Source organism: Anolis carolinensis, unplaced genomic scaffold, assembly GCF_035594765.1.
Source record: "Anolis carolinensis isolate JA03-04 unplaced genomic scaffold, rAnoCar3.1.pri scaffold_7, whole genome shotgun sequence".
NCBI lineage: Eukaryota > Metazoa > Chordata > Lepidosauria > Squamata > Dactyloidae > Anolis > Anolis carolinensis.
This window is the reverse complement of record NW_026943818.1, coordinates 1,021,017-1,034,518: the sequence shown is the minus strand read 5'-3', so window position 1 is coordinate 1,034,518 and position 13,502 is coordinate 1,021,017. Positions and strand designations below refer to the sequence as shown.

The following is a 13,502-nucleotide window of genomic DNA, read 5'->3' as shown; positions in this document are numbered from 1 at the left end:
ACCTTCTGCATTTTGGACAATCCAAAATGGACTTTTCTCCATCGTGGTCTCTGTGAAATACGCACATATGGTATTATGATGACAACTTGCCTATATATCCTTTACGTCTTGTGTGAGGACTTCTACAAATCTGGTGCTTCTGTTCTGTCGGCAGGTATCCCCCTCCCCAGTTCCGCAGGCCTGGAAACGGGCCGTAATGAATCCCACCATCCTTTTTTTCGTTCTCCAAACGTTTATATAGAAACAGTAAATATTTTACGGCCGGCTTTATATAGAAACTAAGACTCTTTCTTGTACAAAGTATATAAGCCGTGTAAGAAACGTGGCACGTTGGAATCAGAGGTGGAGTGGGGCTGGGGGTCTCCCCGTCTTACCTCATTACAACGTGGGATTTGGAGGAATATTTGTGCCACGTTGGCCCTAAACGCATGGCGCAAAGCTTGCATCTGGACAGCCATGTGTTGTGAAACTGCCCTGAAAAAGAAAGTTGAGATCTGTAGCAAGTGAAGGTGGGCTGGTGTCTCAACTCGTGGATCTTGGATTGTCGTGGATTCCTGGCTTATGGACTTCTCGTCTGGGTGTTCCCAGCGGGTGCGGTTAGATGATCATTAGTTATTTCCACGAAATTCATTTGTCCCGTTTCATTCGTTTATTTTGTTCCTCCGAGAGCACGGAATGGGAAGGAACCCTTCCCCGTACTAAAATAAACTTGACACGAAATAAACTTGTGCAAATCGATTATTTGTTATCAGGATGCATGAGGTTCAAGTGGGAATACTTTTCTCGCAGCTGGGCAATGTTTTTTGCAACGAGAAGTCAATAACAACAACAACAGATAAGACCGATAAGAATGTCAGGGCAGTGGCCAAAACCCTTGATCTCTCGTCTTGCTTTAGACTAACCCATCACTCAGCATAGAAGAGTTGTTATCTCTAAGGCACATGTGCCAAACTCAAACCGAATCCGGCCCACCATGTCCTTCTATGTTTCCCTCCGGATGCTAGACTACAACTCCCAGGTTCTAATAACACTTTATTTGTATTCCGCCCTTCTCCCCGAGGGGACTCAGAGCGGATTATGGCATATAAACAGACATAGGCAAACCTTCAATGCAGTACCTATTGATCTACTCGCATTACGCGCTTTCAAACTGCTAGATTGGCAGAAGTTAGGGCTGACAGCAGGAGCTCACCCTGACTTGCAGCTTCGAAATGCCAACCTTCCGATCAGCAGATTTCCTGCAGATTGATTTAACCCTCTACGCTACCACGACCCTAATTCTCGTCCCTCTCTTTATTATCATCTTATAACAAATTATTTGAAATTCCTTCCGCCCAAAGGCCCGCCTGGCGTCTGTGATGTGATTATTTGAGTATCTTTCTAGACTAATGTTAGCATTTCAAACTTGAGCAGTTTTGCTGTTTGTTTTCTGTATAGATTGGATGTTGCTGTTTTAATTTGTTGTATTAGTTTGTATGCTCTTTTCTTTCTCCCTCTTAGTATCTTGCTACTTTGTTAGCTACCCTGGGAATATATGTAAGCACGCTGAAGTCACAGGATATAAATTATGTAAGGAAACAAACAAGTACATTTTTAAATTTTTTAATGGAAGTACTTGTAATAACTACAGATGGCAAAAGGCATCCTCTTCGCAGAGCCATTCCTCCATCGCTCTCACATGGAAAGGAAGAGCTTTCCGCAACAGTCAGTTCTGCAACCTACACATCCATCATCTCAAAGAAAGCGTGCTTTCTCTTTCAGAACTATCATTGCACGATGATGGCTGCGTAATTTGTATTGACTAATAATAATATAACACTTTATATTCCGCCCTTCTCCCCATAGGCGCTCAGAGCGGATTACAGTGTGAACAGATACAGGCAAACATTCAGTGCCTTGTTACCATGAGACACACATACACAAACAAAGGCAAAGGCTTCTCCTTTCATTTCCGGCTCTGGAGTCTGTGCTTATTTCTGGCTCTGCGGGAAGTACTCTTCTCCCTTTCCAAGCCAAGGAGCCTGCGTTGTCTTGGTCGTGTGATCGACATGATTGCTTGGAGCGTCTACACAAACAAAAGCAAAGGCTTCTCCTTTCATTTCCGGCTCTGGAGGCAATGCTCATCTCTGGCTCTGGAGGAGGTACTCTTCTCCATTTCCAAGCTGAGGAGCCTGCATTGTCACCTCTTGGTTGTGTGATCGGCATGGTTGCTTGAAGCGTCTACACAAACAAAGGCAAAGGCTTCTCCTTTCATTTCTGGCTCTGGAGGAAGTACTCTTCTCCGTTTCCAACCCGAGGAGCCTGCGTTGTCACCTCTTGGTTGTGAGACCAACATGACTGTTTGGACCGTCTACACAAACAAAGGCAAAGGCTTCTCCTTTCATTTCCGGCTCTGGAGGCGGTGCTCATCTCTGGCGCTGGAGGAGACACTCTTCTCCGTTTCCAAGCCGAGGAGCCTGCGTTGTCACCTCTTGGTTGCTTGGACCGTCTACACAAACAAAGGCAAAGGCTTCTCCTTTCATTTCCGGCTCTGGAGGCGGTGCTCATCTCTGGCTCTGGAGGAGGCACTCTTCTCCGTTTCCAAGCCGAGGAGCCTGCGTTGTCACCTCTTGGTTGTGTGATCGGCATGGTTGCTTGAAGCGTCTACACAAACAAAGGCAAAGGCTTCTCCTTTCATTTCCGGCTCTGGAGGCGGTGCTCATCTCTGGCTCTGGAGGAGGCACTCTTCTCCGTTTCCAAGCCGAGGAGCCTGCATTGTCACCTCTTGGTTGTGTGATCGGCATGGTTGCTTGAAGCGTCTACACAAACAAAGGCAAAGGCTTCTCCTTTCATTTCCGGCTCTGGAGGCGGTGCTCATTTCTGGCTCTGGAGGAGGCACTCTTCTCCGTTTCCAACCCGAGGAGCCTGCGTTGTCACCTCTTGGTTGTGAGACCAACATGACTGTTTGGACCGTCTACACAAACAAAGGCAAAGGCTTCTCCTTTCATTTCCGGCTCTGGAGGCGGTGCTCATCTCTGGCGCTGGAGGAGACACTCTTCTCCGTTTCCAAGCCGAGGAGCCTGCGTTGTCACCTCTTGGTTGCTTGGACCGTCTACACAAACAAAGGCAAAGGCTTCTCCTTTCATTTCCGGCTCTGGAGGCGGTGCTCATCTCTGGCTCTGGAGGAGGCACTCTTCTCCGTTTCCAAGCCGAGGAGCCTGCGTTGTCACCTCTTGGTTGTGTGATCGGCATGGTTGCTTGAAGCGTCTACACAAACAAAGGCAAAGGCTTCTCCTTTCATTTCCGGCTCTGGAGGCGGTGCTCATCTCTGGCTCTGGAGGAGGCACTCTTCTCCGTTTCCAAGCCGAGGAGCCTGCATTGTCACCTCTTGGTTGTGTGATCGGCATGGTTGCTTGAAGCGTCTACACAAACAAAGGCAAAGGCTTCTCCTTTCATTTCTGGCTCTGGAGGAAGTACTCTTCTCCGTTTCCAACCCGAGGAGCCTGCGTTGTCACCTCTTGGTTGTGAGACCAACATGACTGTTTGGACCGTCTACACAAACAAAGGCAAAGGCTTCTCCTTTCATTTCCGGCTCTGGAGGCGGTGCTCATCTCTGGCGCTGGAGGAGACACTCTTCTCCGTTTCCAAGCCGAGGAGCCTGCGTTGTCACCTCTTGGTTGCTTGGACCATCTACACAAACAAAGGCAAAGGCTTCTCTTATTTCCAGCTCTGCAGGTGGTGCTCATCACGAACAAAGGCAAAGGCTTCTCCTTTCATTTCCGGCTCTGGAGACGGTACTGATCTCTGGCTCTGGAGGAGGTCAATGTTTTACATCTAGAAGATACAGAGTCAAGTCCTTGCTGTTTCCAGTTCAGTGATGGGGAGGACTTTTGAGTTTCAGGAGAATTGATGCCAGTTGAGTATAGAAGAGAAGGCTCTATGAACAGGTAATGAATGGGTTTCTGCTTGTGTTCCTTCCCATTATCCTTATCAATATGTGGCATATAGATGAACACATTGCAGCCCGTAGCAAGAAACATTTGTTATGTATATAAACCATGCTCTTTCCCCCAATGCATGTTCAGAAGTCCTTTGCGCAGCCAGGCCAGTGTGCTCCCTTGGATGAAGCGCGTAAACTATATAGTCCATCTAGTTCAAAGGACCTGCTTTGAGGCTCGTTTTCCAGCAAACCCCACAAAGGACGCCTTGCCTGGGAAGCGAGCTGGGGGCGGGACGCAGCTGAGAAGAGACAAATCACCGCCAAGGGTCCCAAGGGCGGCGCAGGATCAATCCCCAGGTTTACGTTTTTGCAAATTGCACTTGCGCTCCCAACGTTTTAATGAGCCCTGAAAGAGCAAGAGGGGGGCGAGGGGGGGGGTCCGTATCAGCTCCGTCGGTGCCGCGAAAGTCCAGGGCGTGAACCGCGTCCCAGGAGAGCGCAAGGGGCGGCCTCACCGCGGCTCCATCGAGGACGGTTGCCACCTGCTCTGACGCCTCCGCCAATGCCTCCTCCCCGGGTGCCTTCCTCTCCGGCTGACACTCCAAACCCCGCCTGGGTTTCCTGAAATCCGTCTTCATCGATCCGGCAAACACGACGGCGACGTATCTATCGGAGACGGCACAGCAGCCATCGATTCAGTTCGGCTTCCGCACCAAAGTTTCTGAATTAAATGAGCATGACGGAGCTCCCTTGTGTCACCGAACAACCAAGGAAGGAAGGAAGGACAAAAGCTGCCCTTCAAGAAGAGCATGGAAAAGAAACAGAAATGTCTTTGGGTTGCTGTGAGTTTTTCAGACTGTTGATCCACATCCCAGAAGCATTCTCTCCTGACGTTTCTCCCACATCTGTGGCAGGCATCCTCAGAGGTCGTGAGGTCTCTTGGAAGCTTGGCAAGTCCACAGTGTCCAGGGTGGGAGAAAGAAAGAACCCTTGTCTGTTTGGAGCAAGTCTGAATGTTGCCATTGGCCAGCTTGATTAGCACTAAATAGCCTTGCAGCTGCAAAGTCAATCAGAGAGGGCATCTGCATAGAGGTCTGTTGGAAACGAGGCAAGTGGAGTGTATATCTATCTGTGGAATAATGTCCAGGGTGGGAGAATAAACTCTTTGTTTGTTGGAAGCAAGTGGCTCACCTTGATTAGCATTGAATAGCCTTGCAGCTGCAAAGTCAATCAGAGAAGGTCTCTGCATAGAGGTCTGTTGGAAACGAGGCAAGTGGAGTGTGTGTGTGTGTATATATATATATATATATATATATATATATATATATATATACACACACACACACACACACACACACACACACATATATATCTGTGGAATAATGTCCAGGGTGGGAGAAACAACCCTTATCTGTTTGGAGCAAGTTTGAATGTTGCCATTGGCCACCTTGATTCGCATTGAATCGCCTTGCTGCTGCAAGGCCAGGCTGCTTCCTGCCTAGGGGGGGGGAATCCTTTATTGGGAGGTATTAGCCTGCCCTGATTGTTTCCTTTCTGGAACTCCCCTGTTTCCAGAGCATTGTTCTTTATTTACAAAGGATGCCCCCAAGGCAGGAATCAGCCAGGCTTTGAAGCTGCAAGGCTATTCAGTGCTAATCAAGATGGCCAATTCCAACATTCACACTTGTCTCCAACAGACAAAGGTTCTTTCTCCCACCCTGGACATTCCATATATATATATGTGTGTGTGTGTGTGTGTGTGTATACATACATATACATATATGTATACATATAGACCTATACATACATATATATATATACACACACACTCCACTTGCCTTGTTTCCAACACACCTCTATGCAGATACCCTCCCTGATTGACTTTGCAGCTGCAAGGCTATTCAATGCTAATCAAGCTGGCCAATGTCAACATTCACACTTGCCTCCAACAGACAAGCGTTCTTTCTTTCTCCCACCCTGGACATCATTCCAGATATATACACACACACACACACACAAACACACATACACACACACACACACACACACACACAGTCCAGTTTTCTAGTTTCCAATAGACCTCACAACCTCTGAGGATGCCTGCTGCAGATGTGGGCGAAACGTCAGGAGAGAATGCTTCTGGGACATGGCCAGACAGCCCGGAAAACACACAATAACCCTGTGATTCCGGCCATGAAAGCCTTCGACAACACAATAATAATAATAACCTCACAACCTCTGAGGATGCCTGCCGTAGATGTGGGCAAAACATCAGGAGAGAATGCTTCTGGGACATAGCCAGACAGCCTGGAAAAATCATGGCAAGCCAGCGATTCCGGCCACGAAAGCCTTCGACAACACAATAATATTAATAACCTCACAACCTCTGAGGATGCCTGCCGTAGATGTGGGCGAAACATCAGGAGAGAATGCTTCTGGGACATAGCCAGACAGCCTGGAAAAATCATGGCAAGCCAGCGATTCCGGCCACGAAAGCCTTCGACAACACAATAATATTAATAACCCCACAACCTCTGAGGATGCCTGCCGTAGATGTGGGCGAAACATCAGGAGAGAATGCTTCTGGGACATAGCCAGACAGCCTGGAAAAATCATGGCAAGCCAGCGATTCCGGCCATGAAAGCCTTCGACAACACAATAATAATATTAACCTCACAACCTCTGAGGATGCCTGCCGTAGATGTGGGCAAAACGTCAGGAGAGAATGCTTCTGGAACATGGCCATACAGCCTGGAAAACACACAACAACCCTGTGATTCCGGCCATGAAAGTCTTCAACAACACAATAATAATAATAATAACCTCACAACCTCTGAGGATGCCTGCCGTAGATGTGGGCGAAAAGTCAGGAGAGAATGCTTCTGGGACATGGCCAGACAGCCCGGAAAAATCACAGCAAGCCAGCGATTCTGGCCACGAAAGCCTTCGACAACAAACCAACATTTCCCACATTGTATTTTCAACCGAGCACATCACCGGAGTGCCGGAGAGGCAGATTCCAAGCAAATCAGTCTTGTTAGTCCATTCTCTTCAAACACTAACTCGTTGGTCGGGAACGCCCGTACGGATGATCCGGCTTGCTGGGCATCACTAAATATCGCTCGTAAGTCAACAACGAGGACTTGGCTGGTAAAAAGCAACACTTACAAGCCACCTCCTCTGAACAAACAGAGCCAAAATGGAAGCCCCTCTCAAACCAGAGCCAAATCCTATGCAAATCTTTTTATATATATATAAACATTGATTTAAGCTTTTGAAAGGGTTGGGTCTGGTTGGAGAGGAAAGATGCAAAGGGCGGCTTAGGGGCCGTGTTCCTCGCATCCATATTCAGCAGGAAGATTATTGAGTCCGTCCCCGGTTGGCCGTCCGTCGGGGTCTCTCCAAAGTCCGCGAGAACAAAACTAACGAGAAGGGGAGCAGATGTTGGGCGTCCACCCCTCCCTCCCTCCACCTTCTCCCATCCTTTCTTCCTTTCTCTCCTCCTCTCCCCACTTTTCCTCCCCCAATATGCTTGGGTCATTCAAGGATTCTCCTATAGACTCCGCATTGTGGCTCGAGAGAGCGAGAGAGCGCTAAGCCGGACCTCTGTCAGCCGTCCAAAAGTTCCCCATGAAAAGGCATTATGCAAATGCCGGCCCCTTATCCCTCCCTCTCCCTCTCCGCCGCCCGCCCGGGTATTGCAAGTCCCAGCCTTCATTTCTGCTCGGCGGCTGCCTTTGCCTCAGGGCCATGCTGCTTGTTTTGACAGTAGATCCCCCCAGATAGTTGGGATTAGCCTGGCCTGTTTGGATAAACTCGCCAAATCAAGGCCTTCCTCCGCGAGGAAAGAAGACGGATGGATGGATGTCACCGGCCGGGTTTCCAGCTGCTGCCTTTTTTCATCCCCAAACAACTGCAGATCCACCGCCACGGGCCATCTCTCCCACACCTCTGTGCAAAATTAGACGCTGCTAAGGGAAGACTTTGTAAGACTCGGGGATAAAAATAAGGAACACACACCAAATAAGCATCCGATTCGCCATGGAAAAAAGAAAACGAAGGGAAACAGCCATTTCTAGTTGTCAATTGGAGCACCTCAACAGCATCCACTCAAACATCCAGTTCAGCATTTGGAGCCAGGGAGGAGAAGAACTCAACACGTTCCTGGACCACCTCAACAGCATCCATCCAAAAATCACATTCACCATTTGGAGCCACGAAGAATGAGTTTCTGGACCACCTCAACAGCATCCACCCAAACATCTAATTTACCATCTGGAGCCACCAAGAATGAGTTCCTGGACCACCTCAACAGCATCCACCCAAACATCTAATTCACCATCTGGAGCCACGAAGAATGAGTTCCTGGACCACCTCAACAGCATCCACCCAAACATCTAATTCACCATCTGGAGCCACGAAGAATGAGTTCCTGGACCACCTCAACAGCATCCACCCAAACATCTAATTTACCATCTGGAGCCACGAAGAATGAGTTCCTGGACCACCTCAACAGCATCCACCCAAACATCTAGTTCACCATCTGGAGCCACGAAGAATGAGTTCCTGGACCACCTCAACAGCATCCACCCAAACATCTAATTTACCATCTGGAGCCACGAAGAATGAGTTCCTGGACCACCTCAACAGCATCCACCCAAACACCTAATTCACCATCTGGAGCCACTAAGAATGAGTTCCTGGACCACCTCAACAGCATCCACCCAAACATCTAATTCACCATCTGGAGCCATGAAGAATGAGTTCCTGGACCACCTCAACAGCATCCACCCAAACATCTAGTTCACCATTTGGAGCCAAGAAGAATGAGTTTCTGGACCACCTCAACAGCATCCAACCAAACATCCAGTTCAGCATTTGGAGCCATGGAGGAGAAGAACTCAACACGTTCCTGGACCACCTCAACAGCATCCACCCAAGCATCCAATTCACCATCTGGAGCCACGAAGAATGAGTTCCTGGACCACCTCAACAGCATCCACCCAAACATCCAATTCACCATTTGGAGCCATGGAGAAGAAGAGCTCAACAAGTTCCTCAACAGCATCCACCCCAACATCCAGTTCGCCATTTGGAGCCACGGAGGAGAAGAACTCAACAAGTTCTTGGGCCACCTCAACAGCATCCATCCAAACATCCAGTTCACCATTCGGAGCCACAAAGAATGAGTTCCTGGACCACCTCAACAGCATCCACCCAAACATCTAATTCACCATCTGGAGCCACGAAGAATGAGTTTCTGGACCACCTCAACAGCATCCACCCAAACACCTAATTCACCATCTGGAGCCACTAAGAATGAGTTCCTGGACCACCTCAACAGCATCCACCCAAACATCTAGTTCACCATCTGGAGCCACGAAGAATGAGTTCCTGGACCACCTCAACAGCATCCACCCAAACATCTAGTTCACCATCTGGAGCCAAGAAGAATGAGTTTCTGGACCACCTCAACAGCATCCAACCAAACATCCAGTTCAGCATTTGGAGCCATGGAGGAGAAGAACTCAACACGTTCCTGGACCACCTCAACAGCATCCACCCAAGCATCCAATTCACCATCTGGAGCCACGAAGAATGAGTTCCTGGACCACCTCAACAGCATCCACCCAAACATCCAATTCACCATTTGGAGCCATGGAGAAGAAGAGCTCAACAAGTTCCTCAACAGCATCCACCCCAACATCCAGTTCGCCATTTGGAGCCACGGAGGAGAAGAACTCAACAAGTTCTTGGGCCACCTCAACAGCATCCATCCAAACATCCAGTTCACCATTCGGAGCCACGAAGAATGAGTTTCTGGACCACCTCAACAGCATCCATCCAAACATCCAGTTCACCATTCGGCGCCACAAAGAATGAGTTTCTGGACCACCTCAACAGCATCCATCCAAACATCCAGTTCACCATTCGGAGCCACGAAGAATGAGTTCCTGAACCACCTCAACAGCATCCACCCAAACATCCCATTCACCATTTGGAGCCATGGAGAAGAAGAGCTCAACAAGTTCCTCAACAGCATCCACCCCAACATCCAGTTCGCCATTTGGAGCCACGGAGGAGAAGAACTCAACAAGTTCTTGGGCCACCTCAACAGCATCCATCCAAACATCCAGTTCACCATTCGGAGCCACGAAGAATGAGTTCCTGGACCACCTCAACAGCATCCATCCAAACATCCAGTTCACCATTCGAAGCCACGAAGAATGAGTTCCTGGACCACCTCAACAGCATCCACCCAAACATCTAGTTCACCATCTGGAGCCACGAAGAATGAGTTCCTGGACCACCTCAACAGCATCCACCCAAACATCTAGTTCACCATCTGGAGCCAAGAAGAATGAGTTTCTGGACCACCTCAACAGCATCCAACCAAACATCCAGTTCAGCATTTGGAGCCATGGAGGAGAAGAACTCAACACGTTCCTGGACCACCTCAACAGCATCCACCCAAGCATCCAATTCACCATCTGGAGCCACGAAGAATGAGTTCCTGGACCACCTCAACAGCATCCACCCAAACATCCAATTCACCATTTGGAGCCATGGAGAAGAAGAGCTCAACAAGTTCCTCAACAGCATCCACCCCAACATCCAGTTCGCCATTTGGAGCCACGGAGGAGAAGAACTCAACAAGTTCTTGGGCCACCTCAACAGCATCCATCCAAACATCCAGTTCACCATTCGGAGCCACGAAGAATGAGTTCCTGGACCACCTCAACAGCATCCCTCCAAACATCCAGTTCACCATTCGAAGCCACGAAGAATGAGTTCCTGAACCACCTCAACAGCATCCACTCAAACATCAAATTCACCATGGAAAAAGTTGCAAGGCCATTCAGTGCTAATCAAGGTGGCCAATGGCAACATTCACACTTGGCTCAAACAGTGTTTTTTCTCCCACCCCGGACATTATTCCACAGGTATATATATATAAACCCTACTTGCCGAGTTTCCAACAGACCTCACAACTTCTGAGGATGCCTGCCATAGATGTGGGCGAAACGTCAGGAGAGAATGCATGCCCGTAGCCTTTAATTTGGCGAATGTCCAGCTAGCTCTCCGTCCTTAAAAAGAAGGCCAAAGGGTTGCCCAGTGTTGCCCAATTGCTCGCTTGGATTGGGGAGGAAGACCCGGCTCTTGCCAGGAGAGTCAATACGTTTTCTGCTCCATTGAGTGGCTGATTAGATTGATGTGGTTTCGTTGTTAAACGGTGGAAGGGGCTTTAAAAATAAATGAACCACGAAGCACAGATAATTTATTATTACTGGCCTGGAAAGGAGGGCCCGTTTTGTCAATCGATCGTTAGTTTTGTCACGTGTGCTCAAGTTTGTTTAATGTACTTCCGCTTTCAAAAGAATTAGCTGTATGTAGGAAATGTGCAATGCCGTGTTGCTTCTGCGCACAAGCACAACGTTGAACACTAAAGTCCAAACATTGCAGTTTTCCACATCGGGTGTTTTGGAGATTTTTCGTCACAATTTTTTAAAATTCCGCGTCCAAACTCTTGCTGTTGCTGGAAAAACATTGAGAGGAGTGGTGGTTCTCATGAAACATTCCCTTGATTTGCGTCTACTGGGAAGAGGTTGGTAGCCATGCAGTGCGTGGCTTTCGCAGTCTTCAGCCTTATTTCTCTCGCAATTGGCAGTCTATCAACAGGTGTAGGTTTGAGGCATCCTGTGATTATTCTACAGGAGTCATTCAGTGCTATCTTCACCTCCTTCGCGTGAATGTTTGCCCTATATGTATATAATGTGATCTGCCCTGAGTCCCCTTCGGGGTGAGAAAGAAGGGCGGAATATAAATACTGCAAATAAATAAAAAATAAATAAATTGCCTCTGTGTCTGTCTCTGTCTCGGTTCTATGTGTATATGGGCATTGAATGTTTGCCCTATATGTATATAATGTGACCCGCCCTGAGAGAAGGGCGGAATATAAATACTGTAAATAAATAAATTAGCTCCTCCAGGCATTCATTCAGAAGAGACACGCTATCCTTAGCTGAGGAGAAAAGGAGAATTGGGTGTCATCAGCATACCCATGATGCCGCATCCCACGTTTATATGGCGTTTTCAAACTTTAGTAATATTAGGCAAACGGGGATATTTCTAAGCTCGCTTGCAACGAATAAGCCATTTGGCCTGCCTTCCCCATAGTGCACAAGAAGGGGCGGCATGGGGAGAGCGGCGCTAATTGGTAGTGCGGTTTTCGTGGCGGCCTTGTTCCTAGGATACCAGCGAGTTCTGTGCCAAGCCAAAGAGGTGGCGTGGGTGTTTCGGTGTCGCTTGCAACGAATAAGCCATTTGGCCTTCCTTCCCCATAGTGCACAAGAAGGGGCGGCATGGGGAGAGCGGCGCTATTTGGTAGTGCTGTTTTCGTGGCGGCCTTGTTCCTAGGATACCAGCGAGTTCTGTGCCAAGCCAAAGAGGTGGTGCGGGTGTTTCGGTGTCGCTTGCAACGAATAAGCCATTTGACCTTCATTCCCCATAGTGCACAAGAAGGGGCGGCATGGGGAGAGCGGCGCTATTTGGTAGTGCGGTTTTCGTGGCGGCCTTGTTCCTAGGATACCAGCGAGTTCTGTGCCAAGCCAAAGAGGTGGCGCGGGTGTTTCGATGTCGCTTGCAACGAATAAGCCATTTGGCCTTCATTCCCCATAGTGCACAAGAAGGGGCGGCATGGGGAGAGCGGCGCTATTTGGTAGTGCGGTTTTCGTGGCGGCCTTGTTCCTAGGATACCAGCGAGTTCTGTGCCAAGCCAAAGAGGTGGTGCGGGTGTTTCGGTGTCGCTTGCAACGAATAAGCCATTTGACCTTCATTCCCCATAGTGCACAAGAAGGGGCGGCATGTGGAGAGCTGCGCTAATTGGTAGTGCGGTTTTCGTGGCAGCCTTGTTCCTAGGATACCAGCGAGTTCTGTGCCAAGCCAAAGAGGTGGCGCGGGTGTTTCGATGTCGCTTGCAACGAATAAGCCATTTGGCCTTCCTTCCCCATAGTGCACAAGAAGGGGCGGCATGTGGAGAGCTGCGCTATTTGGTAGTGCTGTTTTCGTGGCGGCCTTGTTCCTAGGATACCAGCGAGTTCTGTGCCAAGCCAAAGAGGTGGCGCGGGTGTTTCGATGTCGCTTGCAACGAATAAGCCATTTGGCCTTCCTTCCCCATAGTGCACAAGAAGGGGCGGCATGTGGAGAGCTGCGCTATTTGGTAGTGCTGTTTTCGTGGCGGCCTTGTTCCTAGGATACCAGCGAGTTCTGTGCCAAGCCAAAGAGGTGGCGCGGGTGTTTCGATGTCGCTTGCAACGAATAAGCCATTTGGCCTTCCTTCCCCATAGTGCACAAGAAGGGGCGGCATGGGGAGAGCTGCGCTAATTGGTAGTGCGGTTTTCGTGGCAGCCTTGTTCCTAGGATACCAGCGAGTTCTGTGCCAAGCCAAAGAGGTGGTGTGGGTGTTTCGGTGTCGCTCGCCGGTCGGTGTCCATATGGCCAGGGCGGAGCATCTCCCCAGAGGCGAGTTAACGCCCGTTGCGCCATCCGCCTCCTTCCCTTTGGAGGGCCCATGTGCGGACCG

At 49.1% G+C, this 13,502-nt stretch overlaps 1 protein-coding gene across 11 annotated transcripts in view; it reads left to right on the top strand.

The window, feature by feature from the left end:
* Positions 1 to 13,502, top strand: part of dennd1a (DENN domain containing 1A) — a 203,359-nt gene that overhangs the window by 58,308 nt on the left and 131,549 nt on the right. The window lies entirely within an intron of this gene.